Here is a 27951-nt window from a genome sequence, read left to right as displayed (position 1 = left end):
TATTTCTAGTTCCTTTCAATAAGTTATTAACCACTTGTATGAGAATCCTATAAACATTTGGGAAACAATCTGAGACAATTCTTTTTGTCCACAGGAGCCATCTTGAGCACATTAAAACTGTTGGAATTTACAAGATAGCACCTAGTTACAGCACTGCTATTGTCCTAGATAAACTCATCCAACAAGCCTTGTAAGGCGATTTATGATTATCCTCCCAGTAAGTGTTTCTCAGACTCAACATTCCTGACATTTTGTGCCAGATGGTTCTCTTTTGTTTGGAGGGATTCCTGTATTCATAGGATGTTCAGTGGCATGCGTGCATGTTAAGTCACTTCAGTCATCTCCGACTCTTTGCACTGGCCTCTATCCAGTAGGTGCCAGAAGCAACGCCTTCCCCCCAAGTTGTGATCATCAAAAATGTCTCCAGACACTGATTAGTGTGCCTGAGGGTGGAAGACCAGTTCAGTTCAGTCCCTCAGTCATGTCCGACTCTTTGTGACCCCATGAATCACAGCATGCCAGGTCTCCCTGTCCATCATCATCTCCCAGAGTTCACTCAGACTCAAGTCCATCGAGTCTGTAATGCCATCCAACCACCTCATCCTCTGTCATCCCCTTCTCCTCCTGCCCCCAATCCCTCCCAGCATCAGAGTCTTTGCCAATGAGTCAACTCTTCGCATGAGGTGGCCAAAGTACTGGAGTTTCAGCTTTAGCATCATTCCTTCCAAAGAACACCCAGGGCTGATCTCCTCTAGAATGGACTGGTTGGATCTCCTTGCAGTCCAAGGGACTCTCAAGAGTCTTCTCCAACACCACAGTTCAAAAGCATCAATTCTTCGGCGCTCAGCCTTCTTCACAGTCCAACTCTCGCATCCATACATGACCACTGGAAAAACCATAGCCTTGACTAGATGGACCTTTGTTGGCAAAGTAATGTCTCTGCTTTTCAATATGCTATCTAGTTTGGTCATAACTTTTCTTCCAAGAAATAAGCGTCTTTTGATTTCATGGCTGTAGTCACCATATGCAGTGATTTTGGAGCCCAAAAAAATAAAGTCTGACACTGTTTCCACTGTTTCCCCATATATCTCCCATGAAGTGATGGGACCAGATGCCATGATCTTCGTTTGCTAAATGTTGAGCTTTATGCCAACTTTTTCACTCTCCTCTTTACTTTCATCAAGAGGCTTTTGAGTTCCTTTTCACTTTCTGCCATAAGGGTGGTGTCATCTGCATATCTGAGGTTATTGATATTTCTCTCAGCAATCTTGATTCCAGCTTGTGCTTCTTCCAGCCCAGTGTTTCTCATGATGTACTCATGAGAGTGCAATCAGGGTGACAATATACAGCCTTGACGTACTCCTTTTCCCATTTGGAACCAGTCTGTTGTTCCATGTCCAGTTCAAACTGTTGTTCAGGGTGAAAGATAGTAGACAAAATCTTGCCAGTTGAAAACCACTGCTCTCACTACAGTGTCCCCAACTTCTTTGTAGCAAGGTGTTATTTCTGATTTCCACTCAAAGCTTGAGATTAAGGTAAAGAAGAAAGAAATGTCTATAGAGAGGAAAATGCTTGAGTTGGGCAAAGATGGTCAAGAGGTAGGGTATATCTGTAAGGACATAAAATATTAACCTCTTCCCTTCCCTACTTCCCATACTTCCCTCTTTCTTATTTTAAAGAAGAATCAAGAAAGGTATATTTGCACTATTAGATAGCACATATATTTGGGAACTATACTGGAATGGTTAAGAATGTGATTGCTTTAATAGTATGAATCTTTATGAAAATCCTAGCTCTGCCACTTCCAAGCTGAATGACTTTGGACAAGTTTCTTAAGCATCCTATGTCTCAGTGTCTTCATTTGTAAAATGGGGATAATAATATAGTACGTTTTCCACCAGACTGTTGTGATTCAATAATAGAAGGCAAATAAACTGCTATTAGGGAAAAACAAGGAAAACACCCCAAAAGGTAACTCCTTTTATGTAAACAACATAAAAAGGTTCTTGGAAAGTTGTTTAGGGGAATTCCTTGGGGGTCCAGTGGTTGACTCTGTGCTTCCACTACAGGCAGCAAGGGTTTGATCTCTGGTCAGGGAAATAAGATCCCGATACCAAGGCCCTTCCCACAACAAAAAGAAAGAAAGTTGTTTGACAAATTCTTTTTCTACCTTGATGTTTTTTGTTTTGGAAATTAAAAAAAGGTACTATATCTATTTTTAGAGCTAACGTATAGAAATTTCCTGAATAATTTCTCTGATAACCTTCTGGCTTAAATGGAATTTTAGCTTTCTTATTTTTAACAGGGAAATGATTTCTTAAATTTTTAATCCAAACCTGATAATTAAAGAATAGGCTAGAACAATGGTGGAACCACCAAAGCTGCCCAAAGGACCTGTACTTATGCACCCATGCACCCAGAACTAGAGAGCCCCAGCCACTCTGGAACCACTACAAGGTTTATTAAAATCTTCTGAAGTAAGAGACAGTGCAGCAGAGGCTGGCTGCATTTTGCCTACTAAAATCATGTTAGACCTGTTTGGTTCATCTGTGATTGACTTGGCTTGTGACAAAACATTTAACTATGAGGCTAAAACTTTGACCTCTTCTAGATGACTAAGAAAAATGCAGCAATTAAGTTGAAAACATCGAAGTCCAAGCTCATGTACCCCCCCTTAAATCATAACAAATTTAATATCTAAAGTCCAACTACAAAGTAGGCAGCTATGCATTTGAAGAGAAAATAAAGAAGAAAATTGATTTCAATATGCATAGAGATTTACTAGTCAGAAGTTGTGTCATAAATATCTCCTATATTTTTCAGCCCCTACCTTAGGTATCAAGTCTAAGATCCCTTAAGAGCCATGGAAATAATGTGAAAAATGTTCTGTTCTTGTCACCCTCCCTAAATCTCCTTTACATTTTAGCATCAATATTAACTCAACCAACTACATCAGTGCTTCAAGAAATGTTTACTGGCAGAGAGATCTACACTGAGCCTTTGACAACTGCCTCTTGCACAGACCTTGAAACACAGAAGTTTCTTCTGTTGATGTCATAAAGAGAACCTGAGTTATTTCTGTAGCATTTGCCTCTCTTGGCAGACTGATTCAAATCTGTTCAACTTCCAGACATAGTATGCTGCTAAGTCGCTTCAGTCGTGTCCGACTCTGTGTGACCCCATAGACGGCAGCCCACCAGGCTCCTCTGTCCCTGGGATTCTCCAGGCAAGAACACTGGAGTGGGTTGCCATTTCCTTCTCCAATGCATGAAAGTGAAAAGAAAAAAGTGAAGTCGCTCAGTCATGTCCGAATCTTAGCGACCCAATGGACTGCAGCCCACCAGGCTCCTCCGTCCATGGGATTTTCCAGGCTAGAGTACTGGAGTGGGGTGCCATACATAGTATAGACAGTATAAAAACTCAAGGTTTGGACTATACCTTCACAATGTCCCTGTATTTCTTTCTATATCACTCCCACACCCAATAAAGAAAAGTAAGCAGAAAATCAAAACCATCAATAATCCCATCAATCAAAATGTAACATTTTGGTAATAAATAATTTAAAACTTTTTCTATGGAGATAATGTATTAAAAAAAAGGATGTTTTCTTTTAACAAGTATTTTTCCTTATATATTATTAATATATATACATATATATTATATATTTTGAAGAACAACATGCATGCATGTATGCTAAGTTGCTTCAGTTGTGTCCAACTCTGATCCTTAAGAACAATATACTTATAGAAAAATACACAAACTGTAAGTATACAGTTGCCTGATTTTTCACAAAGTGAACATGACCATGTAATCATCACCCAGGTAAAGAAATAAAATATTACTGGCTTCCCAGTGCCACACCACCCATGCCAAAAGTAAAACACTATCCTGTCTTCTTTCATGGTTCACTACTTTTATGTTTCTGAAATTTTTATAAGTGTAATTATAGACTATTCACTTGTTTTCGTATCTGGCTTCCTTCAGGCTGTATTAGAAGATTCATCCAAATGGTTGCATGTGGCAATAATCACCCTTATTATTGTACAGAAGTCCATTGTGTGAGTATACAACGTTATTTATTCATTCCATACTTGATGAACATTTGGAATATTTCCAATTCTTGGTTCTTATGAATAATGCTGCTTCTGAGTATTCTTGTACATATATTTGATGTATTTACGTTCATGTTTCTCTTAACACACTTAAAAATGCAATTGCTGAGTCATAGGCTATATATTAGCCATTTTCCAAAGTTGTTGTATAAGTTTACACTCCCACCAGCAGTTCATGGAATCCTAGTCATTTCACATCCTCACCAAAACTTATTATCTCTCTTTTCCATTTTAGCCATGCAAACAGATGCATATTTGTGTCTCACCCTGTTTTCAACTTGCAGTTCTTTGATATTGATGATATTTGATGATGCTGAGTAGCTTTTCATAAATTCACTGGTTATCCTTTTCTGTGAGGTGTCTAATCAAGTATTTTACCCTTTTGTCTATTGTGCTATCTGTCATTGTTAATGTGTAGAATTCTTTATATATTCTGGTTACACCAATTCTTTAGATATTCTGGTTACATCTCCCAATCTGTAGCTTGTTTTTTCATCCTTTTAATGATGATTTTCATTAACACCAATTTTACTGCATCTTTGGTAGTTTTTTGTGTCCTGTTTAAGAAATCTTTGCCCAAAGTCAGAAAGATATTGTCCTATTTTTGCTAGAAACTTTACTGCTTTATCTTTCTCATTTAGATCGGCAGTCCATCTGGAATTGATTTGTATATGGTGATATACAGAGGTTAGAGTTCCTATTTTTTCTGTGTGTAATGAAATAAGCTATGAATCTAGCACCATTTTTTGAGGTCATCTTTCCCTGTTACACTGCAGTACCACTTTTGTCATACGTCAAGTAACTTTATATATATGCAAATCGGTTTCGAAACTCTCTATTCTGCTCCATTCTTCTATTTATCTAATTTTGTGCCAACATCATGCTATCTTAACTCTTTTTTTAATTTAAATTTATTTATTTTAATTAGAGCCTAATTACTTTACAATATTGTATTGGTTTTGCCGTACATCAACATGAATCCGCCACAGGTGTACACATGCTCCCCATCCTGAACCCCCCTCCCGCCTCCCTCCCTGTACCATCCCTCTGGGTCATCCCAGTGCACCAGTCCCAAGCATCCTGTATCCTGCATCGAACCTGGACTGGCGATTCGTTTCTTATATGATATTATACCTGTTTCAATGCCATTCTCCCAAATCATCCCACCCTGTCCCTCTCCCACAGAGTCCAAAAGGCTGTTCTATACATCAGTGTCTCTTTTGCTGTCTTGCATACAGGGTTATCATAACCATCATTCTAAATTCCATATATATGCATTAGTATACTGTATTGGTGTTTTTCTTTCTGGCTTACTTCACTCTGTATAATAGGCTCCAGTTTCATCCACCTCATTAGAACTGATTCAAATGTATTCTTTTTAATGGCTGAGTAATACTCCATTGTGTATATGTACCACAGCTTTATTATCCATTCATCTGCTGATGGACATCTAGGTTGTTTCCATGTTCTGGCTATTATAAACAGTGCTGTGATGAACATTGGGGTACACATCTCTTTCAATTCTGGTTTCCTCGGTGTGTATGCTCAGGAGTATCTTAACTCTTGTAACTTTATAATATCTTGTTATCAGGCAGTCTATGTCCTCTATCTTTATTCTCTTTGTCTTGATTATTCTTGGTCATTTCTATTTTCATAAAAACTTTAGAATAAGCATTTCAATTTCCACAAAAACACCTGCTGCAGTTTTTGTTAAGACTGCTACAGAATTTATAGGTCAGTTTGGAAAAATTGTTACAATAGTGTCTTACAAACTATGTGCATGACATATACCTCCATTTATTTAGGTCTTTTTAATATCTCTTGGTGACTCTTTGTAGTTTACAATGCATTGATCTGTCATAGATTTTGTTTGATTTTTCCTAGATATGTGCTATTTTATGGTATTTTAAATATTCATTTTCTATGATTGTTTCTGGCATATAAACAGAGTTGCATGTTTGATCTTGTGGTATGACATTTAATAATTCACTTACTAATTGCAATAGCTTGCTTACAGAGTCTTTTAGATTCTCTACATATACAATCTCATCTGTGAATATTGACAGTTTTATTTCTTTCTTTCCAGTCCTTACACCATTTTTTCCCTGTTTTGTTGCATTGGCTAAGACTTTTGGTACAATGTTAAATGTGCATCTGTGTCTCATCCACAATCTTGGTGTGTACTAGGGCAAGAGCCTTTCAATATTTTATGTTAAACATGTTTCCTGTAGGCTTTTGATATATCCTCCTTATCAGACTAAACAATTTCTCTTCTATTCCTAGTTTTCCATAGGTTTTATTATTTTTTTTAGTCTTGAATGGACTTTATCAAATGTTGTGTGAGATAAAATATTAATTTCATCTTGATTCTGTTGCTGCTAATTACATCCATTGATTTAAAAGTGTTAAACCACTTTTGCATTTCTGAAATAAAATTAACCTATTTAGGATATGGGCTACCCTGGTGGCTTAGGGGTAAAGAATCCACCTGCAGTGCAGGAGACACAGGTTCAATCCCTGGGTATAAAAGATCCCCTGGAGAAGGAAATAGCAACCCACTCCAGTATTCTTGCCTGGGAAATGCCATGGACAGAGGAGCCTGGTGGGCTACAGTCCATGGGGTCGCAAAGAGTTGGACATGACTTAGTGACTGAACACGACAATTTGGGATATATTATCTTTTTAAATATAGCACTGTATTTTATTTGGTAATGTTAGGATTTTCAATAATAAAAAATTTTATATGTTGTGAGTATATGACCATGTCAATAAATATGGGTCTATTTTTATCCGTTTTAATGACTGAATTTGTTCCCATATTGATGTACCATAACGAAAGTTGTTTACAAAATTTTGCCATCATAAACAGCACTGTGCTTAACACCCTTGATCATACATATGTTACTCAAAGTTTTCCAAAGTACTAAGTAGCACTGCCTTCTTGGTGCTATTTGCACTCAGCAGTAATTTTATAAGTATCAATCATCAAGAGTTAGAACTCAGATTTCCTGCTTGCTTTCTACAGGTTTCTTGGATAGCAGAAGCTCCCTAAAGTATAATCTTGGGCTTGCTTGGCCCTGGCTAAAGATTGATATCTATTCAAAGGAAAAAAGACCTGGGAAGTGAAAAATCTAAACACCTTAGTATTAAAACATGGGAATATACTTTATGACACAATTCAATATGGTCTCAGAAAACTCAAGTAAGTAATGACAAGACCAAGGCTAATGACCTTAGAGACACTGGATTCACATATCAATTACCAGCTGTGTAATCTTAGGCAAATTAGTGCTTGCTGTAACCAGGAGTTTCTTCACCAATAAAAGAGAAATATATTAATAGTAGAGGATTGTTAAGATATTTACTTATTTATAAGAAGCTCATACTACAGCATTATTTTACAGAGTTGGCATTCAGTAAATATCAGTTCTTTTAGTTTCTCTTTAGTTAAGAGGCTGTTTTAAAAAAGAAAAGGATTTGCTAGTTTTTCTTTGTAAAGGCTCAGGGGAAAAAATCTCTTTTCCACAGGATCTCCCCTTAAACTTTAATACATGTAAATAAATAGAACACTTCTTATACTTGAAAACTGCTTGGTGAAAAAAAACACTATACTATTAATGATATCATTTATTTTGTATCGTCATCAAAATGCCCCTGTAAATGTCTTCTCTATATGACTTAAACTTGTCATGCAAGCCAGGGTGAAGTCTTAGTTCAGAGATGACTAATTAGGATCAGATTAGGTACTTCTTAGTTATGAAATAGTTGAGTCACACTCTCAGTCTACATCTTTTTATCTGAGGGTGGTGACATAAAATTTGCAGAAAGCACTTGGGGTATGATGCATTGCTTAATTATTTAAACTTACTGACACTTATGCCAGAGATACCTGATCCCTAAGTCTGTAATGCAATGACCAGATTGTGTTTCCACTCTTGGTTCTAGTTTTATCCTCTGGAGCTACTACAAGAGTTAGTGGAAATCTTATTTATGTGAAAGTCCTTCAACTATTTAAAGTCAGTACTTGGGGGAGGGATAAATTAGCAATATTGGATTAATAGATATAAACTACTATACAAAATATAGATAAGCAACAAGGACTTTATAGCACAGGGAAATATATTCACTATCTTGTCATAACCTATAATGGAAAAGAATCACAAACATATATATATATATAGCTGAGGGCTTCCCAGGTGGTGTTAGTGGTAAAGAACCTACCCACCAATGCAGGAGATGCAAGAGATAAGGATTGAATCCCTGAGTCAGGAAGTTCCCCTGGAGGACAGCATGGCAGCCCACTCCAGTATTCTTGCCTGGAGAATCCCATGGACAGAGGAGCCTGGCAGGCTACAGTCCATAGGGCCACAAAGAATTGGGTCAGACACGATTAAGGTGACTGAGCACACATGCATATAGAGCTGAATCACTTTGGTGTATACTTTAAACTAACACAGTATTGTAAATCAACTATATTTCAATACAAGATAAAAAAAGGAACCTATGAAAATCTGAATAAAATATTACTTACCTAACAATAATGTAAAAAATATAAAGTCAATGTTCATTTCTCAGTGCACTTTTCAATAAGGATTATTATATAAACCAGTTTATAAAAGAACAATAAATTTATAAAAGTACAAGCAGAATCAATTTTCCAGAAATAATTCATGATATCTGGTCCTACAGGATGGGACATTTCCAACATTTACCAAACAATCCAAATCAATACTCCTGTAAAATAAGTAATTAGTTTTAAAAAATCATGATAAAGTTGAACTTTTGTTTATATCTTTTTGTATAGTATCAACATTTGAATATCTGTACAATTTTAAAACTTCTTAATAAATGCTGACTTTTCAAAATGTTGAACTGACATTTCAGGGATAGGAAAGGAGAGGTTATAAATGCCCTTTTCTCTGTCTATGTTATTTTTGTTACAGAGTAAGGAATGATTCCCTGGTGGCTCAGATGGTAAAGAGTCTGCTTGCAATATGGGATACCTGGGTTCAATCCCTGGGTCAGGAAGATCCCCTGGAGAAGGAAATGGCAACCCACTCCATTATTCTTGCCTGGAAAATCCCATGGACAGAGGAGCCTGGCAGGTTACAGTCCGTGGGGTTGCAAAGAGTTGGACACAACTGAGAGACTTCACTGCTGACAGCTGAAAGAACAGTCCAGGCTGTAAGAAAACTGCTGAAATACCATTGATGCTGGAAATTACTCTTCTCTAAGCCAAAAAATATCGGCGCTCCCTAGGTGGCATTCACTAGTGGTAAAGAACCCGACTGACAATGCAGGAGATGTGAGAGATGCAGGTTCGATCCCTGGGTTGGGAAGATACCCTAGAGTTAGGCACAGCAACCCACTCCAGTATTCTTGCCTGGAGAATCCCATGGACAGAGGAGCTGGGTGGGTTATGGTCCATAGGGTCACAAAGGAATACGACTGAAGCAACTTCTGGCACAGGCGCATAAGGCGAAGATGTTAAAGCTCAAATTTAGTTCAGTTCAGTCGCTCAGTCATGTCTGACTCTTTGCAACCCCATGGACTGCAGCACGCCAGGCTTCCCTGTCCATCACCAACTGCCAGAGTTTAATCAAACTCATGTCCATTGAGTCGGTGATGTCATCCAACCATCTCATCCTCTGTCATCCTTTCTCCTCCCACCTTCAATCTTTCCCAGTATCAGAGTCTTTTCAAATGAGTCAATCCTTTGCATCAGGTGGCCAAAGTATTGGAGTTTCAGCATCAGTCTTTCCAGTGAATACTCAGGATTGATCTCCTTTAGGATGGACTGGTTGGATCTCCTTGCAGTCCAAGGGACTCTCAAGAGTCTTCTCCAACACCACAGTTCAAAAGCATCAATTCTTCAGTGCTCAGCTTTCTTTATAGTCCAACTCTCACATCCCTACATGACTACCATAGCTTTGACTAGAGGTACATTTGTTGGCAAAGTAATGTCTCTGCTTTTTAATATGCAGTCTAGGTTGGTCATAACTTTTCTTCCCAGGAGCAAGTGTCTTTTAATTTCATGGCTGCAGTGACCATCTGCAGTGATTTTGGAGCCCACAAAAATAAAGTCTGTCACTTCATTGTTGCCATGAAGTGATGGGACCGGATGCCATGATCTTAAAGCTAAAAAGAGACCTTTAAAAACCACTGGTTCAGCTATCTCTCTTATCTTACTGGTGAGAAAGCCTAGCCACAGGGAAAGAAAAGGGATTTAAGGTTATTCGACCAGTCAGAGGTGGGACTGGCTTTTCAATGTGAATTTAGTGCTATTTCTACCATTCTTTGTGGCTTTCTCTTGATAAGAAAAGTGGTGTTATGAAATCCCTAAGAATTTGAAGGTTTTATATTTCAGTAAAGATACAGATAGCCAGACTTGACTTGTATGGTCTGGCTTTTGGTGACAACTATATGGTGGATCATCCTATAAGTAGCTTGGACTTCAAGATTCCTGGGTAAAGAACTGTAGGGAAGGACAGCATATATGAACTTTCACACCACTAGTCAAGCCTACTACAATGTTAACTCATGCATGCTTCCCTTTGCAAGGCTCCCTGGGGTATTAAAAACCACTTTCCCAGAGAGCTGACTTACAGATGTACTGGTTATTCTCCTTCTGCGCCACCTTCCCAAATTCCCTAAACTCCTTTCTCTGCCCCACATAGTTGTACTAGCAGTAGCTGTGTTCCCTTGTGACTCCAGTTCGTGCCTGGTGCTCCTCCACCCCCTCTGCAGATCCCAGCTCTCCCTGGCCTGAGGGGTGAGAGCTTCCCACTGTTAGTCACTGGGTACCTCACTATCCCTTCTTTGTTCCCTTAACCCTGTCTACACCTCTGATATAGACCTTTCATTACATTTCATTCAGAATCCAGACTGAGTATATGTTCCATTTCTTGCTGGAATCCCAACTGATACACAAACCTCTCTACCTCTTTTCCATAAAATACCTCAAATTGTAGTGAGGTTTTAGGTTGCATCCCTTAGGAAAATAAAAACAGGCACACTGTGACCCACACAGAAAGTTGGCCTCTTTTGTAGAAATCACTAGCTATCCCTATTTGCTAGTGGCAGAAAATAAACATCAAATATTAATTTAAAAAAATCTGTAAACAACAGACAGCACCAGTTCTGCACATTTTAACAACAGGCTTCCATTTTAAGAGGGTTTGATTATAATGCAACAATTTAAATGTCTCATCAAAACTCATTAAAGTACAATGCATCTGTGTAGCTACTTCCATCAAGAACCATTTTTAGACAATAACTGGCAAAATATTTTTTTTAATGAAAAATAGCCATAATATTCCCCAAAGTGCTCCTACTTCTCTAGGAACTTTGGAGTATCTATTTCCCACATGCTTTAGTCTCATGGAGGGATAAGGAGAGACCTGAGTATCAACCCAAAGTTAATCAAGGCCAAAGAGAGAATAATTTACTTCTTCTGGACATTAGGAACTTAATATAGCTATTTTGCTACAAGAGCTAAGGCAACAATTACACACCCGCATACAAACAAACATTCATCAAGTTCCATTAAGGATGTTCTACACACTTTTTCTCCACTCTGAAGCTTTTTGTTTTTTAGTGACATGTCTCAGCAAAAGCCCTTGTCACACAATCATGGACTTTCTGATTTGGATATTGTAGAGACCAGTCCTCTAATCAATTCATAGATACCCTCCACAAATCATGCCTGACACCCTCAACACCTTGTAATTGCTTCAAATCTTCTTCATGGGCTTTCTTCCAAAGCACTATAACAGTTTCTTAACCCATAAAGTCACTTTCCTGAGTTTAAAAAGCAAAAAAAAAGCAAAAACCCCTTTAATACAAGGTCAGCCTGAACTAATGCTACAGATACATTTCTGAGTATATTCAAATTCCAGGGAATTAATACCTTCATTCATTAAACAAATATTTATTCAGTATTTTATAGACAAGGCAGTGTTCTAAGCATTGAAGACACAGCACAGTTAATAACACAGACAACAATCCTTGCCCTCACGGAACTTACATTCTAGGTGGGGGAAGACTGGCATAAAATAAAATGAACAAGCTATATCAGTCATTAAAATGTGATGAATCCTAGGAAGATAACATAGAGCAGGGGAGAGTCAGAGGGAAAGCCAAGACGAGATAAAATTATAAAAGACAGAATGAACCAGGTAGATATCTCAGTGTTCTAAGTGAAGAGAATAGTAGGTGCCAAGATTCTAAAGCAAAGTTATTCCTGGGAAATCCAAAGAAAAGCATAGAGCAGTGGTCCCCAAACTTTTTGGCACCAGGGCCCAGTTTTGTGGAAGATCATTTTTCCATGAACCTGGGTATGTGGGAGATGGTTTTAGGATGACTCAAGTGCACATTTATTGTGCACTTTATTTCTATTATTGTTATATCAGCTCCCCCTCAGATCATCAGAGATAGGTCCCAGAGATTGGGGATCCCTAGCACAGAGTCCAGTGTGGCTGGGCAAAGTGAACAAGGGAAGGGAGTAGGGGAGATACAATTAAAGAAGTAGTGAAGTTGGAAGACATATATAAGGCATTGTAGACATTGTAATGACTTTGACTTTCACTTTAAATGAGATGAGAAGCTACTAAAGGGTTGTGAGAAGTGACGTGGTCTGATTTAATGTTTTAAAAAGATCACTCAGGAAGTTGTGTGGAGAACAAGTTATATTGTATTATATGAGTTAAAATATTATTATAATAACTCAGCCAAGAGTTATTATAGTGGACCAGGGAGGCAGCAGTAGAAGCAGTGAGAAGTAGTCAGATTCTGGATGCATTTTAAGGGAAGAGTTGATATGATTTCTAACAGATTGGCTGTGAAATGTTTAGTGAAAGAAATAGGTTAAAGCTTCATGACTAGAAAAATGGAGGTGCTATTAATTGAGATGGGAAAAATTGTGGGAGGAACAAGACTAGCAGAGGTAGGAATGGAAGATCATGAATTTGGTTTTTGATATGTTGACTCTGAGATGCCTATTGTAGATCCAAGTGGAGGCCTTGAGTAGGCCATTGGATATATTTGGGGTTGGAGTTTTGTGGAGAGATCTGGGACTGAGATAAACTTAGAAGCTAGCAAAAGATAAATGAAATTTAAAGCTATGATGAGGGATTAGATCACCAATAAAGTGAGAATAGAGGAGATAAAAGATATGAGGACAGAGCCACTGAAAAGTAGAGTATCACTTCAATGTTGAGAGACAGGATAGATGGGAAAGAACCAATAAGAAAAATGAAGTAGAAGCAACTTTTACAGGGAAATAATATCAGAAAAGGGTGGTGTTCTGGAAGCCCATGTAAAGAGTATTCCAAGGAAAGGTAGTGATCAGCTGATCGATGCTGCTGATAGCCAAGTGAGATGAATGATAAAAAAATGGCTATTGCTTTTCAACTGTGGAGGTCATTAGCATTCTGACGAGAATAATTTCAGTTCATGGTAGCAACAAAAACCTGATTAGAGTTGGTTTATAAGAGGAGGAGACCAAAAGAAATGGAAATAATGAATATTGGCAACTCTTTCCAAGACTGGAACTGACTCACTGGAAAAGATCCTGATGCTGGGAAAGATTGAAGGCAAAAGGTGAAGGGGATGCCAGGGAGGAGACGGTTGGATGGCATCACCAACTCAACAGACATGAGTTTGAGCAAACTCTGGGAGATAGTAGAGAACAGAGGAGCCTGGTGTTCTGCAGTCCGTGGGGTGACAAAGAGTCAGACATAACTTAGGACTGAATGACAACAACAACAACAACATATACCTTGCTGTGCTTAGTCACTCAGTCGTGTTCAACTCTTTGCAATCCCATGGACTGGAGCCCGCCAGGCTCCTCTGTCCATGAGATTCTCTAGGCAGGAATACTGGAGTGGGTTGCCACTTTCTTCTCCAAGGGTTCTTTTCAACCCAGGGCTCAAACCCAGGTCTCCCACATTGCAGGCAGATTCTTTACCATCTGAGCCACCGGGGATACCTTGAGAAACTACTATTAAAAAGCTACACTTATTTTGGAGAAATGTCTATTTAGTTCTTTGGCCCATTTTTTGATTGGGTCGTTTATTTTTCTGGAGTTGAGCTGTAGGAGTTGCTTGTATATTTTTGAGATTAGTTGTTTGTCGGTTGCTTCATTTGCTATTATTTTCTCCCATTCTGAAGGCTGCCTTTTCACCTTGCTAATAGTTTCCTTTGATGTGCAGAAGCTTTTAAGGTTAATTAGGTCCCATTTGTTTATTTTTGCTTTTATTTCCAATATTCTGGGAGGTGGGTCATAGAGGATCCTGCTGTGATGTATGTCGGAGAGTGTTTTGCCTATGTTCTCCTCTAGGAGTTTTATAGTTTCTGGTCTTATGTTTAGATCTTTAATCCATTTTGAGTTTATTTTTGTGTATGGTGTTAGAAAGTGGTCCAGTTTCATTCTTTTACAAGTGGTTGACCAGATTTCCCAGCACCACTTGTTAAAGAGATTGTCTTTAATCCATTGTATATTCTTGCCTCCTTTGTCAAAGATAAGGTGTCCATATGTGCGTGGATTTATCTCTGGGCTTTCTATTTTATTCCATTGATCAATATTTCTGTCTTTGTGCCAGTACCATACTGTCTTGATAACTGTGGCTTTGTAGTAGAGCCTAAATAGACATTTCTCCAAAAAAGACATACAGATGGCTAACAAACACATGAAAAGATGCTCAACATCACTCATTATCAGAGAAATGCAAATCAAAACCACTATGAGGTACCATTTCACACCAGTCAGAATGGCTGCGATCCAAAAGTCTACAAATAATAAATGCTGGAGAGGGTGTGGAGAAAAGGGAACCCTCTTACACTGTTGGTGGGAATGCAAACTAGTACAGCCACTATGGAGAACAGTGTGGAGATTCCTTAAAAAACTGGAAATAGAACTGCCTTATGATCCAGCAACCCCACTGCTGGGCATACACACTGAGGAAACCAGAAGGGAAAGAGACACGTGTACCCCAATGTTCATCGCAGCACTGTTTATAATAGCCAAGACATGGAAGCAACCTAGATGTCCATCAGCAGATGAATGGATAAGAAAGCAGTGGTACATATACACAATGGAGTATTACTCAGCCATTAAAAAGAATACATTTGCATCAGTTCTAATGAGGTGGATGAAACTGGAGCCTATTATACAGAGTGAAGTAAGCCAGAAGGAAAAACATAAATACAGTATACTAACGCACATATATGGAATTTAGAAAGATGGTAACAATAACCCTGTGTACGAGACAGCAAAAGAGACACTGATGTATAGAACAGTCTTATGGACTCTGTGGGAGAGGGAGAGGGTGGGAAGATTTGGGAGAATGGCAATGAAACATGTAAAATATCATGTAGGAAACGAGTTGCCAGTCCAGGTTCGATGCATGATGCTGGATGCTTGGGGCTGGTGCACTGGGACGGCCCAGAGGGATGGTATGGGGAGGGAGGAGGGAGGAGGGTTCGGGATGGGGAACACATGTATACCTATGGCGGATTCATTTTGATATTTGGCAAAACTAATACAATTATGTAAAGTTTAAAAATAAAATAAAATTGGAATAATAAAAAAAAAAAAGCTACACTTATACAAAGATAAAACAATAGATACATCAAAATGGAATTCTAAAAGTGTTGATGCAACACATAGGAAGATGGGGGGGTGCAGACAGAGAAATGAAAACAAAGAGAAAAAAACAGAAAATAAAATGGCATATTTAAATCTTATCAAATCAATAATTGCATACATTGTAAAGACTAATGACACCAATTAGAAGACAAAGATTGGTAAAGTGGATTAAAAAAAGAACCAAATTTTATGCTGTTTATGAGAAACTCACTTCAAAGGCAATGTTATATGTGGGTTTAAATGAAAAGGATAGAAAAAGATATCTTACAAACATTAATCAAAGAAGCAAGATTGGTTATAATATCAAGGTAGAGTGTACTTAGGGGGCTTTCCAGATGATGCAGTGGTAAAGAATTCACCTGCCAATGCAGGAGATGCAGGTTTGATCTCTGGGTTGGGAAGATCCCCTGGAGAAAGAAAAGACAACCCACTCCATATTCTTGCCTGAAAAATCCCAAGGACAGAGGATCCTGGTGGGCTACAGTTCATGGGGTCACAAAGAATCAGACACAACTTAGAATGCACACATATGGGCACCAAGTGGCATTAAGTAGTACAAAGATCAGTTGATGTAATAAAGTTGCCTTGAGCAGTTACTATGCGTTGACCATTGTGCTAAACTGAGAGGCATACAACACTGAATAAGACAAAGGTCCATGCACTCAAGCCCTGTTGTTGTTCAGTCACCCAACTGTGTCCAACTCTCTGTGACTCTATGTACTGCAGCATGCTAGACTTCCCTGTCCCTGACCATCTCCCAAAGTTTGCCCAAGTTCATGTCCATTGCCCTCAAGCCCTAAAGAATTGTAAAGCAGAAAACAGTAGAAAAATCCTAGTAGTTTCCAGTGTCTCTTTGACCTTGTCTCCTACCTTTCTTCACCTTTATCATTTCAATCCATTCCACTGGGATGGCCTGCTCAACTTCTGGGGCTTTGTTGTTTCTTATGGCTATAATTTTCACCCCTCAGATATCTCTGTGGTTCATTCCCTCACCTTTTTTATAGCTTTGCTCAAATATTACCTTACCCAAGAGGCTATCTATAATCAACTGATAGAAAGTAATATCCATCACTCGCTGTCTCTGTACTCTGCTTTTTCTCCACCACATTTAACATTTTATGAAATTTTATTCAGATGCTTGTTTAATTGTTTATTATGTGTCCCCTCCAATGAGAATGTAAACATGAGATAGATACTTTGTCTGTTTTGTTTATTACTGTATCACCAGCATAAGCAACTATGCCTAGCACATAGTAGGAGAACAATGTTTGTTTAATGAATGATCATGCATGGGTGTGCTTAGTCTCTCAGTCATATCTGACTCTTTGAAAACCCATGGATTGTAGCCCACCAGGCTCTTCTGTCCATGGGATTTCTCAGGCAAGAATACTGCAGTGGGTTGCCATTTCCTTCTCCAGGGGAAGGATATTCCTGATCCAGGGATGAAACCCACATCTCCTGTATCTCCTGCATTGCAGGCGGATTCTTTACCCATTGAGCTGATACTGTCAGTTTTTTCTAGGAACTATGCTAGGCAATCTAAACATATGAACTCATTTAATTTAATCTTCACTACAATCCTATGATGTAGGTAGTAGTCTCATTTTTTAGATGAAGAAACGGAAACTCAAGGATTAACTGAGTGTGATAGGCAAAATAATGCCTCCCTTCTGAAGATGTTCATATACTAATCTCTGCCATCTATGAATGTATTATGTTACATGGCAAGGAGGTATTAAGGATTACAGATGGAATTAGGTTGTTAAGCAACCTAATTTTGCCTTTAAATAGGGAGATATCTGGGTGGCTCCAATGTAAATAAGAGGGTCCTTAAAAGTGGAAGAGAGAAGGAGAATAAAAGGTCAAAGTGATATGTGAGAAGGACTCAACTTGCCATTGTTGGCTTTGCAGATGAAGGAAAAGGGCATAAACTAAGAAATATGGGCAGCTGGAAGGGAAATGGCACAGATCCTTCACCGCAGCCTACAGAAAGGAACAAAGCTCCACTCACATCTTAATCTTAGCTCAGGGACTCTGATGTCATACTTCTGTCTCCCAGAACTGTATAACAATATCTTTGTACTGTATTATGCCATGAAAGTGAAAGTAAGTGAAAGTTGCTCAGTCATGTCCAACTGTTTGCAACCACATGGACTAAAATTCTCCAGGCCAGAATACTGGAGGGAGTAGCCATTCCTTTCTCCAGGGGATCTCCCCAACCCAGGGATCGAACCCAGGTCTCCTGCATTGCAGGCAGATTCTTTACCAGCTGAGCCACAAGGGAAGCCCATTAAGCCATTAAATTAGTGGAAATTTGTTACTGCCAGAATAGAAAACAAATACACTAAGTTATGTAAAATCAATTAGTTTGTGAAAAAGACGTATTTTAAACTCATATATTTTACACTCTTTCAGATAGCACAAAATGCTATGAGAGTTCAGTGAAAATAGATCGCTTACAACCAGGGAATGAATATAGATTTCATGATAAAGTTAATATTTGAACTGGGCCAGAGTGGTGGAAACGGATCAATATGATGACAGTACTTTATGAATTAAAAACTGGGAATATGGTAGAGACATTTGAAATAGGCCTATTACAGAAAATCAGGGCTATGCAGCTGCTAAAATCATAATAAAGACTACTTTATAAAAAAAAATTGAACTGGGCCTTGAAGGATTGGTAGGTCTTAAAATGATAAATATATCAAAACAGACCAATGTCCTTTAATCAAGAAATGAATAAACAATTGTTGTATATTCATACAATGAAATACAACCCAGCAATAAAAGAAGAAGCAATTACTGGACTCACAATAATGTATTGTAATGTATTGTAAAGACACTTTTTTGATGGAAAGAAATCAGACAAAACATGGTATACATCATGTGGTTTCAATTATATGAAGTTGGGAGGCCTGGCATGCTGCAATTCAAGGGGTCGCAAAGAGTTGGACACGACTGAGCGACTGAACTGAACTGAACAATAGGCAAAACTAATCTATATTGTTAGAAATCCAGAAGTAGTTTCAGAGTGGGGGGAGGGAACTAATTGCAGAGGGGCACAAAAGAACTTTCTGGAGTGATAAAAATGTTCTTATTTTGTGTGACAGTTATATGGATGTTTAGAATTTTCAAAATGGATAAAGCTAAATACTTAAAATTTCATTTTATTGTATATTAATTATATATTTTAAAATATTTTTCAAAGAAAAAGCATGACCAATAGCTGAGAAGCTAGATATGTGGGTCAAATTTAGGAAATAAAAATTAGTACAGTTGGCTTAAAGAAGTTCTCAATCCCAGGTGCATGTTAGAATCACCTGGAGAGTTTTTACAAATTTACAAATCTCTGAGTCCAGAGATTGCAATTTAATCGGTTTGTCATGAGCCCCAAGCATCAGTAATTTTATAAACTCCCCAGACAGTTCTTACATGAAGTCAGATTTGAGAAGCAGGGGCTGAGAGCATGGATGATGTAAATAGACAAATTGTGAATGTCCTGGGATACATGCTAAGGAGTTTTAGTTTGCTTAGATGGAGATACAGATATACTTAAGCTTTTTAGACAGGAGGGAGCAAATAATTAGAGCTGCCCATTAGGAATATTCTTCTTATACCTGTGTCCTCTGGAGAGTAGACCCAGAGGTGGAGAGTTGAATTAGAAGGCTGGCCCAGTGATCCAGGCAAGAGATAATATGATACAGAAACAAATTGGTCGCTTTGGGAATGAAAGAAGAGCAGATGGATTTTTTTAGCCATTCAGCTAGTGAATTATTCATTTATCTAAAGAGATGGATGAATAGATTAGATAGATGAATACATTCATTTGTGCAGATAATCAACATGAATTTATTGAGTGTTAATCCGTCAGCCTCTAGAAATAAAGTGGAGAAAAAGTCATACCCTGTCCACCTCAGGCTTACATTCTAATGAAAGGCACTAACATTTTAAATGTCAGAGGTATTTTGTTTATATGAGGGAGAGATCAAGAGTGGAAGAGAAAATTTAAGGAAGATTATGGAGGAAAGACTCTCTTCAGATAAAGAAGGGAAAGGAAAAGATATTTATTTTGTTTTGCTTTTACTTGTTTGTGGGGTCTGTGATATATCTAGATAGGAATCACTGCTAGATAATAGAAGATTTGGAGTTAGCTAGAATAGAGACATGGATGTTAGAGTTACCCAAAGCTGTGATGGTGATTAATAATTGTGAAAGTATAAGGAAGGAAGAGGAAAGGAACAAAGACTAAGTCCTCAGGGACACCTACCTCAAAGACTGCAATAGAAAACATCAAATAAAGAGCAATAAGTGGGAGAGTGTAGTGATATGGAAGTCAAGGTAGGGGATTAATGATGTAAAATGCTTGGATGACAATGATTATCTGGGTAATCCTGTTGAATACGAAATTAGGAACTCATTGACAAAGATGCTTCATTAAAATGGGTGGGGGTAGAATTAAGATTAGAAGGAATTGTGTGTGTGCTCAGTTGCTCATTTGTGTCAGACTCTTTGCAACCCCCTGGACTGTAGCCATCCAGGCTCCTCTGTCCACGGGATGGCATGCAGCATCCAAAACCATCCCTCAGCGTGGTACTGCTGAAGGTGAGGCTGGTCCCCATGACCCCCAGAGCCGAGCTTAGCCACTCTGACCTCAGCCTCATCCAGCAGCAGCAGCAACAGCAACAGCAGCGGGAGGAAGCTGAGTAAGAGAGGCTGGAGGTGCCCAGGATATCCTCTACAGCCACTGCTCCAGATGGAGAAGTCTTTAGGCTACCGTAAGAATAAGACTGAAATCCAGAGGCAGGAGGCTTAAGTTAAAAACCTGAGAACACCAGAGAACTCCTGACTCCAGGGAACATTAATCGATAAGAGCTCATCCAAAAGCCTTCATACCTACACTGAAACCAAACACCACACAAGAGCCAATAAGTTCCAGAACAAGACATACCACACAAATTCTCCAGCAACACAGGAACATAGCCCTGAGCTTCAATATACAGGCTGCCCAAAGTCACACCAAACCCACTGACATCTCAAAACTCACTACTGGACACTTCACTGCACTCCAGAGAGAAGAAATCCAGCTCCACCCACCAGAACACCAACACAAGCTTCCCTAACCAGGAATCCTTGACAAGCCACCCGTCCAAACCCACCCACAGTGAGGAAACCCCACAATAAAGAGGAACCACGAACTGCCAGAATACGGAAAGGCCACCCCAAACACAGCACTCTAAACAAGACGAAAAGGCAAAGAAATACTCAGCAGGTAAAGGAACAGGATAAGTGAAGTAGCTCGGTCGTGCCGACTCTTTGCGACCCCATGGACTGCAGCCCACCAATTGCCTCCATCCATGGGATTCTCCAGGCAAAAATACTGGAGACGCTTGCCATTTCCCTCTCCAGGGCATCTTCCCCACCCAGGGATCGAACCCAGGTCTCCTGCATGGCAGGCAGACGCTTTAACCTCTGAGCCACCAGGGAAGCCCCAAAGGAACAGGATAAATGCCCACCAAACCAAACAAAAGAGGAAGAGATAGGGAATCTACCTGAGAAAGAATTCTTAATAATGATAGTGAAAATGATTCAAAATCTTGAAAACAAAATGGAGTTACAGATAAATAGCCTGGAGACAAGGATTGAGAAGATGCAAGAAAGGTTTAACAAGGACATAGAAGAAATAAAAAAGAGTCAATAAATAATGAATAATGCAATAAATGAGATCAAAAACACTCTGGAAGGAAGCAACAGTAGAATAACGGAGGCAGAAGATAGGATAAGTAAGGTAGAAGATAGAATGGTAACAATAAATGAAGCAGAGAGGAAAAAAGAAAAATGAATTAAAAGAAATGAGGACAACCTCAGAGACCTCTGGGACATGTTAAATTCCCCAACATTCAAATCATAGGAGTCCCAGAAGAAGAAGACAAAAAGAAAGGCCATTAGAAAATACTTGAGGAGATAGAGGTTGAAAACTTCCCTAAAATGGGGAAGGAAATAATCACCCAAGTCCAAGAAACCCAGAAAGTCCCAAACAGGATTAACCCAAGGTGAAACACCCCAAGACACATATTAATCAAATTAACAAAGATCAAACACAAAGAACAAATATTAAAAGCAGCAAGGGAAAAACAACAAATAACACACAAGGGGATTCCCATAAGGATAAAAGCTGATCTTTCAATAGAAACTCTTAAAAAAAAAAAAAGAAACTCTTCAGGCCAGAAGGGAATGGCAGGACATACTTAAAGTGATGAAAGAAAATAACGTACAGCCCAGATTACTATACCCAGCAAGGATCTCATTCAAATATGAAGGAGAAATCAAAAGCTTTACAGACAAGCAAAAGCTGAGAGAATTCAGCACCACCAAACCAGATCTCCAACAAATGCTAAAGGATCTTCTCTAGATAGTAAACACAGAAAGTGTGTATAAACTCGAACACAAAACAACAAAGTAAATGGCAACAGGATCATACTTAGCAATAATTACCTTAAATGGGTTGAATGCCCCAACCAGAAGACAAAGACTGGTTGAATGGATACAAAAACAAGACCCCTATATATGCTATCTACAAGAGACCCACCTCGAAACAAGGGACATATACAGACTGAAAGTGAAGGGCTGGAAAAAGATATTCCACGCAAATAGAGACCAAAAGAAAGCAGGAGTAGCAATACTCATATCAGGTAAAATAGACTTTGAAACAAAGGCTGTGAAAAGAGACAAAGAAGGACACCACATAATGATCAAAGGATCAATCCAAGAAGAAGATATAACAATTCTAAATATATATGCACGAAACATAGGAGCACCACAATATGTAAGGCAAATGCTAACAAGTATGAAAGGGGAAATTAACAATAACACAATATAGTGGGAGACTTTAATACCCCACTCACATCTATGGATAGATTAACTAAGCAGAAAATTAACAAGGAAACACAAACTTTAATTGATACCATAGACCAGTTAGACCTAATTGATATCTATAGGACATTTCACCCCAAAACAATGAATTTCACCTTTTTCCCAAGCACACATGGAAACTTCTCCAGGATAGATCACATCCTGGGCCATAAATCTAGCCTTGGTAAATTCAAAAAAATCGAAATCATTCCAAGTATCTTTTCTGACCACAATGCAATAAGATTAGATGTCAATTACAGGAGAAAAACTATTAAAAATTCCAACATATGGAGGCCGAACAACACGGTGCTGAATAACCAACAAATCACAGAAGAAATCAAAATTTGCATAGAAATGAATGAAAATGAAAACACAACAACCCCAAACCTTATGGAATACTGTAAAAGCAGTGCTAAGGGGAAAGTTCCTAGCAATACAGGCTTACCTCAAGAAACAAGAAAAAAGTCAAATAAATAACCTAACTCTACACCTAAAGCAACTAGAAAAGGAAGAAATGAAGAACCCCAGGGTTAGTAGAAGGAAAGAAATCTTAAAAATTAAGGCAGAAATATATGCAAAAGAAACAAAAGAGACCATAGCAAAAAATCAACAAAGATAAAAGCTGGTTCTTTGAGAAGATAAATAAAACTGACAAACCATTAGCCAGACTCATCAAGAAACAAAGGAAGAAGAAGCAAATCAATAAAATTAGAAATGAAAATGGAGAAATCACAACAAACCACACAGAAATACAAAGGATCATAAGAGACTACTATCAGCAACTACATGCCAATAAAATGGACAACCTGGAAGAAATGGACACATTCTTAGAAAAGTACAACTTTCCAAAACTGAACCATGAAGAAATAGAAAATCTTAACAGACACATCACAAGCACAAAAATCGAAACTGTAATCAGAAATCTTCCAGCAAACAAAAGCCCAGGTCCAGATGGCTTCACAGGTGAATTCTACCAAAGTTTAGAGAAGAGTGAACACCTATCTTACTCAACCTCTTCCAGAAAATTGCAGAGGAAGGTAAACTTCCAAACTCCTTCTATGAGGCCACCATCACCCTAATACCAAAACCAGACAAAGAGGCCACAAAAAAAGAAAACTATAGGCCAATACACTGATGAAAATAGATGCAAAATTCCTTAACAAAATTCTAGCAAACAGAATCCAACAACATATTGAAAAGATCATACATCATGATCAAGTGGGCTTTACCCAGGGATGCAAGGATTCTTCCCTATCCACAAATCAATCAATGTAATACACCACATTAACAAACTGAAAGACAAAATCCATACAATTATCTCAATAGATGCAGAGAAAGCCTTTGACAAAATTCAACATCTATTTATGATAAAAACCCTCCAGAAAGCAGGAATAGAAAGAACATACCTCAACATAATAAAAGGTATATATGACAAACCTACAGTAAATATTATCCACAGTGGTGAAAAATTGAAAGCATTTCCCCTAGTCAGGAACAAGACAAGGGTGTCCACTCTCACCACTACTATTCAACATAGTTTTGAAAGTTTTGGCCACAGAAATCAGAGCAGAAAAAGAAACAAAATGAATCCAGATTGGAAATGAAGAAGGAAACTCTCACTGTTTGCAGATGACATGATCCTCTATACAGAAAACCCTGAAGACTCCACCAGAAAATTACTAGAGCTAATCAATGAATATAGTAAAGTTGCAGGATATAAAATTAACACACACAAATCCCTTGCATTCCTATATACTAACAATGAGAAAACGGAAAGAGAAATTAAGGAGACAATTCCATTCACCATTGCAACGAAAAGAATAAAATACTTAGGAATATATCTACCTAAAGAAACAAAAGATCTATATATAGAAAACTATAAAACACTGGTGAAAGAAATCAAAGAGGACACAAATAGATGGAGAAATATACCGTGTTCATGGATTGGAAGACTCAATATAGTGAAAATGAGTATACTACTCAAAGCAATCTATAGATTCAATGTGATCCCTATCAAGCTACCAACAGTATTTTTCACAGAACTAGAACAAATAATTTCACAATTGGTATGGAAATACAAAAAATCTCGAATAGCCAAAGCAATCTTGAGAAAGAAGAATGGAACTGGAGGAATCAACCTGCCTGAATTCAAGCTATACTACAAAGCCACAGTCATCAAGACAGTATGGTACTGGCACAAAGACAGAAATATAGATCAGTGGAACAAAATAGGAAGCCCAGAGATAAATCCATGCACTTATGGACACCTTATCTTTGACAAAGGAGGCAAGAATATACAATGGAGAAAAGACAATCTCTTTTACAAGTGGTGCTGGGAAAACTGGTCAACCACTTGTAAAAGAATGAAACTAGAATACTTTCTAACACCATACACAAAAATAAACTGAAGATGGATAAAAGATCTAAACATAAGATCAGAAACTATAAAACTCCTAGAGGAGAACATAGGCAAAACACTCTCCGACATAAATCACAGCAGGATCCTCTATGACCCACCTCCCAGAGTAATGGAAATAAAAGCAAAAGTAAACAAATGGGACCTAATTAAACTTAAACGCTTTTTCACAACGAAGGAAACTATAAGCAAGGTGAAAAGACAGCCTTCAGAATGGGAGAAAATAATAGCAAATGAAGCAACAGACAAAGAATTAATCTCAAAAATATACAAGCAACTCCTGCAGCTCAGTTCCGGAAAAATAAACGACCCAATCAAAAAATGGGCCAAAGAATTAAATAGACATTTCTCCAAAGAAGACATACAGATGGCTAACAAACATATGAAAAGATGCTAAACATCACTCATTATCAGAGAAATGCAAATCAAAACCACAATGAGGTACCATTTCACCCTGGTCAGAATGGCTGCTATCCAAAAGTCTACAAACAATACATGCTGGAGAGGGTGTGGAGAAAAGGGAACTCTCTTACACTGTTGGTGGGAATGCAAACTAGTACAGCCACTATGGAGAACAGTGTGGAGAGTCCTTAAAAAACTTGAAATAGAACAGCCATATGACCCAGCAGTCCCACTGCTGGGCATCCACACTGAGGAAACCAGAAGGGAAAGAGACACATGTACCCCAATGTTCATCGCAGCACTGTTTATAATAGCCAGGACATGGAAGCAACCTAGATGTCCATCAGCAGATGAATGGATAAGAAAGCAGTGGTACATATACACAATGGAGTATTACTCAGCCATTAAAAAGAATACATTTGAATCAGTTCTGATGAGATGGATGAAACTGGAACCTATTACACAGAGTGAAGTAAACCAGAAAGAAAAACACCAATACAGTATATTAACGCATATATATGGAATTTAGAAAGATGGTAACGATAACCCTGTATGCAAGACAGCAAAAGAGACACAGATGTATAGAACAGACTTTTGGACTCTGTGGGAGAGGGTGAGGGTGGGATGATTTGGGAGAATGGCACTGAATCATGTATATTATCATGTGAAATGGATCACCAGTCCAGGTTCGATGCATGGGACAGGGTGGTCAGGGCTGGTGCACTGGGATGACCCAGAGGGATGGGATGGGGAGGGAAGTGGGAGGGGCGTTCTGGATGGGGAACACATGTACACCCATGGCTGATTCATGTCAATATATGGCAAAATCACTACAATATTATAAAATAATTAGCCTCCAATTAAAATGAATAAATTTATTTAAAAAATTAAGAAAAAACAAAAAAATAGTGAAATTCAGCATAGAAGAAGGAAAAAAAAAAATAAATCCCTCACAGACGGCCCAGCCTCTTGTTTCTGGAATGCCCTTGTTCCTTTTTCATTGGACCTTAAAACCTTCCAAGGCATGTCTTTGAATTTGCAAGACAGAGAAGTGAGCGATTAATGAAAAGGGAACATTCTATCAATGGTAAAATATCTATGTTCAAACTCCGACTGACACTTATTAGTGCATGAGTGTAGATATTTTACTATTAAAAATAATGTTGTGCAGGAGTGACATCAGCAAAATGGCAGTATAGGAAGTTTTTTTACTGAACCAAAGTTGGATCTGCTTGCCAGCATGCAATAAAGCCAATAAAGCCACTGACACCGAGTTGTGGTGAAGGAAAGTGCAGCGTTTATTGCAGGGCACCAAGCAAGGAATTTGGAGTTTCCCAGGTTGAGCTTGTGGTAAAGAATCTGTCTGCCAATGTAGGAGACATAAGAGATGTGAATTCAATCCTTGGGTCGGGAAGATACACTAGAGGAGGGCTCAACCCACTTCAGTTTTCTTGCCTGGAGAATCCGATGGACAGGGGAGCCTAATGGGCTATAATCCATAGGTTTGTCAAGCGTCGGACATGACTGAAACAACTTGGCATACACGTAGGCAAACAAGGAGTTGAGAACAGCTAGTGTTGGAAGAGTCCAAACTCTCCAATGGGTTTTAGTAAAGCAGTTTTTAAAGACCAGGTGAGGGAAGGGGGTAACAGGACAAGAGATCATCTTGTGCAAAATTCTCTGGTTGATTGATAGTGAGGTACAGGGCAGTGTCGTAGGGGTTAACATGATCAGTACTAAGGTTCCAATAGGTCTGGGTGCTATGTGGTCGTGGTCATGGTCATCAAGTAGTCAACTTCTATTTGGTGCAGGTTTTATTTAGCATCTGTAAAACAACTCAGGAAATATGCATCAGATACTATTATTTGGGTTTCCCTGAGAGCTCACTTGGTAGAGAATCCACCTACAATGCAGGAGACCCTGGTTCAATTCCTGGGTTGGGAAGATCCATTGGAGAAGGGATAGGCTACCCACTCCAGTATTCTTGGGCTTCCCTTGTGGCTCAGCCGGTAAAGAATCTGCCTGCAATGTGGGAGACTTGGGCTTGATCCCTGGGTTGGGAAGATCCCCTGAAGAAGGTACCAACTCCAGTATTCTGGTCTGGAGAATTCCATGGACTGTATAGTCCATGCGGTCACAAAGAGCTGGACACAGCTGAGTGACTTTCACTGACTCACTCACTATTATTTAGGTACTTCAGAGAGGGGCAAAAGCAGAGGACATGGGGGAAGGGCCTGCTCCCACTCAAGGCCCCACAGATTCCTGCTCAGTTAATTTCACCCAGGCACTGGGCAGCTCGGAGACCCCAGACAACTCCCTGACATCAGACCCCAAGCAGTCTCACACGAATCAGGAAACCTGCTCACTCTGGCATCTACCTACTCCTGCAGCCCCAAGCACCTCACATGACTCTGTTTACCTTTGACAGGGGAGCTTCCTGTGGGAACACATGCCCCTGCTAC

The 27951-nt window shown here is 38.8% G+C and overlaps 1 protein-coding gene and 1 non-coding gene across 9 annotated transcripts in view; both read right to left on the bottom strand.

Annotated features, from left to right (window-relative positions):
* Positions 1–27951, bottom strand: part of SLC6A14 (solute carrier family 6 member 14) — a 433497-nt gene that overhangs the window by 54174 nt on the left and 351372 nt on the right. The gene's annotated exons all lie outside the window — the stretch shown is intronic.
* On the bottom strand, positions 21175–21246 carry TRNAG-GCC (transfer RNA glycine (anticodon GCC)). Its single transcript has one exon. It is a non-coding gene; the product is annotated as a tRNA-Gly (tRNA).

Source organism: Bos indicus, chromosome X (assembly GCF_029378745.1).
Source record: "Bos indicus isolate NIAB-ARS_2022 breed Sahiwal x Tharparkar chromosome X, NIAB-ARS_B.indTharparkar_mat_pri_1.0, whole genome shotgun sequence".
NCBI classification, from domain to species: Eukaryota; Metazoa; Chordata; class Mammalia; order Artiodactyla; family Bovidae; genus Bos; species Bos indicus.
The sequence above is the reverse complement of the archived record's forward strand: the minus strand, read 5'-3'. Positions and strand labels throughout refer to the sequence as shown.